Raw genomic sequence first — 6,152 nt, forward strand, 5'->3', positions numbered from 1 at the left:
AAGGACGCCACTGCATCTCAGAGCACCAGTTCTCTCAATGCCGCAGCTGGCCTCTGGGAAAGGCTTCACACAGGGCCATGCGGGAAGCAGGTGATGGCCATAGTCCCCTGAGATGAAGACCTGAATGCAGAAGCTGCCGCGAAGGAGTGCACAGAGCTTGCTGTGCGCGGTGCAGGAGGAGTGTGTTGGGGGTGAGGGGTAAAAACCTGAAGTCTGGAGGAGACCTGGAGTGGTGTGAGGTTGAGTTTAGTGTGGGGCAAGCTGGCTTTGAGAAGCAGGTCACTTTCGTCCAGGGGCACGCATCCAGCAAATGCAGTGGGAATGACCTGTGGTTCTTAGGAGAGAGGCTGAGGCAAGAGATGCGAATTTTGGAATCATCTGGAAAGAAGTTGGGCTGACAAGAGAAGAGATGCAGCGAGAGGATAGAAAAGATAGAACAGGGCTGAAGACAGAAGCTAAGTCTAAGGAGGAGAAGGAATCCATGAGAGAAACCATGTGGGAGGGTCGGGACTGTGGGGAGTGAGAGAACTCAGGAGAAGAGGCATGTTCAGTGGGGGCCTGGGCTACAGGGACACCAGGAAGGAGATGCCCAAGAAAACAGGTTTGGATTTGGAAATCAGGAGATCTCTGGGGACTTTCAAGAGAATTATTTGAGTAGTGGGTTGTGTAGACCAGATTGCCACTCTTTGGGGGGCATCAGGATCCTGGATCCAGTTGGTTGATGCAGGGATACAAAGGTTCATTTCTTTGCTTTCCTTCAGGGGGACTCTGAAGGGCCTCCCCAGCTCCACAGCTTCCAGACAGATCTGATGAGGCCTTGTGGAAAGCAATGCAGTTCAAGTCAGTCTCTGCCTAATCCTGTTTTCCTCACTCTCTCAAGGTGAGTGAGGTCTACGGGAGAAAGTTTCCCCCATCCCCCCGTCCCCCGTAGACCTCCTGGAATGCCTGGAACAGCTTAGCAACCTGGGCACAGGTGGCTTGAGACAACCTAGCCATTTGGGCCTGCTGCCAGAGTGAATGCCACAGGGAGACCTGCCGGGTCTGGGGGGCATGAGCTGGTCAGGCCCCCAGTAGACCCCTTGCAGGCAGATCTCCATCCCCATGCAGAGTCTGTATCCTAGAAATCCAACCTGAGATCCAGCAGCACCGAGAAAGGGTGAGTGAAACAGAGAAAAGGTGGGATGGAGGAAAGAACAGAGGTGGAAATCACCCAGCGGGAACAAGAAGGGGTGATGGTGGGAGAGAGGCAGGAAGGAACGGGTGTGTGATTTGATGCCTCCCCCCTTGATCTGCAAGGAAGCTATTTCAAGAGATAGGAATTGTCAGAAAAAGCCGGAGAAGGTGGTGTTAAATGAAAACATTGAGAATGGGGAGTGAAGATGCTGGGTATTCGTAGTAGAAGATGGGTCTTCAAAAGCCAGGAGGCAGAGGAGAGGAATGCTGTCAGTGGGATAAAGGTGAGGGGAAGCTGATACTCCCTGAAGTTAGTAATATTAAAACAGTACTGAGGAAAGAGAAAGTTGGAAAATGGTCTAGAGGGACCTTTTAGCAAGATGAGAGGGTGAGGGATGAATGAAACTCTGGACCAGGATATTCCCTCTGCAGCACCATCCCTGGGAATGTTAAATGTCTGGAGTAGTGAACCAACAGAAATAGAATATGCAGTTAACAATTTCCCAGGAATCATGTTTACACACATAAAGAAATAGGTGAAAGTAATTTCAATGATGTATTTTATTTAACACAATATATTTTAGATATGTCTTAAAATATTAAAATTGATATGTGTCCATATAAAAAATTAAAAATGAGACGTACATTTTTTTCCTACTATGTTTTTTCCTACTAAGTCTTACAACTCTGGTGTGTATTTTACATGTATTGCATGTAAAATGGATTTTCCCCATCTTGGCCTTTATTTTGTCCTCATTCTCTATGAGGGAATGGGCTTGCCTACCCCCAGTGCTGTATCACTAAAAAAAATCCTCATCTGTTCCATCTCATTTCACAAAACTCATTTGAAGAAGAGGAGGGAGAAGTTTGAGAGTCCGTCTATGAATAGGGAAATGGAGCTTTGACTTGGACTAGAAAAGGTATGAGGGAGATGAGCTATGAGTTGGAAGTATCCCGTTTTGATTTTTGTTCTATGTTCATAGGAGGAACAAGGTTTATTTGCCAGGTTGGGTGCCGCAGAGAGTGAACTGAGAGTGTGCTGTGATAATGCACGGGGCAACTCTTGCTTGCACAAACTCCTGTCTTAGTATTAGTAGTTTCCCTTGAACTCTGAGCACTGGCTGCGTCACAAACAGGTGGATGCAGCTGCTATATCTAGGCCTCACTTTCTGCATCTGCAAACTGGGAGAGTAGTTCCTTATTTGGAAAAATAGGAGGGGCCAGGGAAATCCCAGATTTGGAGACCGGTGCTTCTCAGCCAGGCCTGTAGCTCATCTGCTGTCCCTAGCTGGGTGCCAGCAGCTTCTGCATTCGGTCCACAGTCTGGTACCATTTGCCTGCCTTTATATCTGATGGAGACATCTGTCATGGTATGCAGGAGTAAGGGACGTTCTAGAGACTCCTTTAGAAATGTAAAAATAATAATACTTAGGCATCCTTGCTTTTATCTGAAATGGCCTGCATCTCTTGCTACTTGGAGGTTCAGGATAGATCTTGTGAGACCTCCTGCATGCCAGCACAGGGCCAGATAGCCTTTCCATGCAGCAGCAGTCTCTATAACCATCCCTAGAAGTGGAGTTGCAGAAAATACCATGGTAATTGTGGCTTTGTTTTGAGGAGGATTACCACACACATACACACTCTCACACACTCTCTCTCACACACATACACACACGCGCATGGCATGGAGGAGCCTGACCTGTTATTTTTGCCGTCCCCAGGATACACAGCACATTAGCTTACTGTTCAGGTTGTACTATAAACCCTCAAGGTCAGGAGCTGTAACACTTGGATTTCTCCATCCCCTGGGCATAAGCCTGTCTTTCAAAACAATTTCTGACCATTACCTAGAAGAGTTGCAAGATAACAAAATTTCCCTTGACAACCTCTACTCCTGCCTCCCTGACATCCCTGCTTGCTAAGCTGCTGTCCTGATGTGACCTTAATAAGTATGACGTGGCCTTAATAAGTACTCTGTGTATAGACTCTTGACAGAGCCATTCCTGGGAAAAACAGCTCCATTCTTGGAGACAGGAAACAATGCCCTCAGCACACACATCAGAGACAGCTTGTCTGACTCGGCCTGCTTCCCCGTCTTTAAAATGGGGAGATCTTCCTGCCTCGGCTTTCCAGAGTGCTGGGATTACACATGAGCCATGTGCCCAGGAGAATCGCTTGAGCCCAGGAGCTCGACACCAGGTAGGGCAACACAGGGAGACCTCGTCTTTACCAAAACCAAATCTATACATAAAATAAAATAAAATGGAGAGAAACTCCTCCTAAGATTCTTTTTACAGTCTTACAGAGTGGACACTGGCCTTAGTTTCTTCATCCATGTGAAAAATAGAGCTAAAAAGCCCCTTGTCAGCACCTTTCTCTCTTCTGGCAGGACTGAGGAATGACCAGAGGTTAAATATTGATCAGTTAGAATTAGCTTCAATTCAGTCTGCATTTGACTAAGAACTTGATGACTGAGCCTGCTTATTTTTTGCAACAATTCCTGGGGCTTAATAGGTAAAGAAATGACTGTAGAGTCGAACCTCACAATCTCAGCTGTAATTCCCATGAGAAAGATGTTACACCAGAAACAGGAGCTTTCCAGCTGTTCTCAGGCACGCTTTCAATGACACTAAGAACATCAGTTGCACTAATTGGTGCTTGAAATAATTATTGATCTTCATTATCTGTGTCAAAAGTATTGCTCAAATGTCCAACTGCTTGTCATGCTCTCTTGGCATTCTACGCGAAGGACTTCACAGCCTGGTTCTTTCCCAGGAGAGCATTAGTTAAGGCAAAACATAGAAAAACACATCTAGGATACAGATAACATAAGTACAGACAGCTGAGCAAATATATAAATAACACCCGAAATGACACTTAAATATTTACAGCTGGAGATTTCTGCTACGTGCAGCACATACTGCTAATCCTCTCTCATCTCCAGAAAGTTTTCAAAAACCTGCTTCTGTAACTAACGGACAGGTCTTCTGGATCCAAGGTCACCTGCTGGGGAGAAAGAGAAGTCTTTGGATAAACACAAGTTTTCCTGGAACATCCATGCTGTTTAAGATTTAAGATTTTTTGGAAAGAAGGGAATAAGGTTTTTACAAATGTTTTCAAAAGTGTAGCATGTATATATGCTCATTTCAGACAATTTGATCAGTATAAAATATTAAAGAAGAAAGTAAAAACTCACTTGGAATCTTATCTGTAGGAAGTAATCACTGTCTTGCTATATTTCGGTGAATATCCTTTTAATGATGTGTGTGTGTTTAATGTGTTTGTAACTCGAATTTTTAAAGTTTGAGAATATATTCTAGGCGTCTTTTTATGTCAATGGATTTAAAAATATATTTCATCATTTTTGATGTAATATTTTGATATACCACAATTTGTTTAATCAATCCCCTATTAAGAATATTTAGGATGGTTTTAATTTTAAAAATATTTTACAATGTGGTTATGAAACATTCTTTCATGTATATATTTGCCTACTTATTCAACTGTTTCTTTAGGATATATTCTTAGAAATGGAGTCACAGACTTCAAGAATGAAGCCATGGACCGTCGCGGTGAGTGTTACAGTTCTTAAAGATGATGTGTCCGGAGTTTGTTCAGATGTGTCCAGAGTTTCTTCCTTCTGGTGGGTTCATGGTCTCACTGACTTCAGAAATGAAACTGCTGCCCTTCACAGCGAGTGTCACAGCTCTTAAAGGTGGCACGTCCAGAGTTGTTTGTTCCTCCCAGTGGGTCCGTGTTCTCACTTACTTCAGGAATGAAGCCGCAGACTCTTGCAGTGAGTGTTACAGCTCATAAACGTAGTGCGGACTGAAAGAGTGAGCAGCAGCAAGATTATTCTGAAGGGCAAAAGAAATAAGCTTCCACAGCTTCGAAGGGACCCTCACTCAGCAGGTTGCCCTGGCTGGCTCCGGTGGCCAGCTTTTATTCCCTTATTTGGCCCCACCCACATCCTGCTGATTGGTCCATTTTACAGAGTGCTGATTGGTCCATTTTACAGAGTGCTGATTGGTCCATTTTTACAGAGTGCTGATTGGTGCGTTTACAAACTGTTAGCTAGACACAGAGTGCTGATTGGTGCATTTTACAGAGTGCTGATTGGTGTGTTTACAAACCTTTAGCTAGACAGAAAAGTTCTCCAAGTCTCCCCTCAATCCAGGAAGTCCAGGTGGCTTCACCTCTCAGTACCATTAGGACAGATAAACTGTTGCTAATTAAACTACAACTTGCCATTGTTTTTAAGACACATCTACAATGTTTGAGATGCTGGAGATGTTAATTACGCTGATCTTATCACTGTACATTAGATGTACTGAAACATTAGTACCCTATGAATATGAGCAATTATAATTTGTCCATTAAAAAATAAAATTAATGAAAATATCATGCAGAAAAAAAGACATAGCTAGATTCCCAAGACATTAAAATGTGGGGAAAAAAATGTGGATTTTGAACAGGTGTCTCTGAACCTTGGAATATCTACCTCTGGACTTCTTACGTGAGAACAACAAACTCCTAATTCTTTTAGGTGTAGCTTTTGGGCTTTCTGTTAGTTGCAAGCAAAACACACTCTTAAGTCCATGGACTCCTCACAATCACTTCTTGAGAGAGGCATTAATATTTGTATTTTTCTAACGAGGAGACTGAGGCACAGAAGTTCAATGGACTTTCCCTGGCGTGTAATCACACGGGTCATAAATGGAGGCCGAGCCCATAGTGAGGGCCTCCAACTCCAGTGTTCTTGACCCCACATCTCATCTGCTCCGTTGGTGTTCCTGCCTTGTGTGTGACCTTCATGGCATGGCTGTGAAGAGTGATGAGCCATGCTGTTTCCCTGTTCCTCTGCTCAGAAGGACACTGCCCCAAAACATACCAGGACAAGAGATTCGAGCCTGTGAACTGGGAGCCAGGACCTCAGAGTTCAGCGACCATTCTGGCATCAGGTTTCTTAGTTATTTGGG

At 44.2% G+C, this 6,152-nt stretch overlaps 1 long non-coding RNA gene across 1 annotated transcript; it reads left to right on the top strand.

Annotated features, from left to right (window-relative positions):
• The first annotated feature begins 1,140 nt into the window (after positions 1 to 1,140).
• LOC114671033 (uncharacterized) lies at positions 1,141 to 4,368 on the top strand. The gene is made up of 3 exons (XR_003720928.1): positions 1,141 to 1,156; positions 1,297 to 1,457; positions 4,065 to 4,368. It is a non-coding gene; the product is annotated as an uncharacterized LOC114671033 (long non-coding RNA).
• Positions 4,369 to 6,152: the final 1,784 nt, after the last annotated feature.

Source organism: Macaca mulatta, chromosome 11, assembly GCF_049350105.2.
Source record: "Macaca mulatta isolate MMU2019108-1 chromosome 11, T2T-MMU8v2.0, whole genome shotgun sequence".
NCBI classification, from domain to species: domain Eukaryota; kingdom Metazoa; phylum Chordata; class Mammalia; order Primates; family Cercopithecidae; genus Macaca; species Macaca mulatta.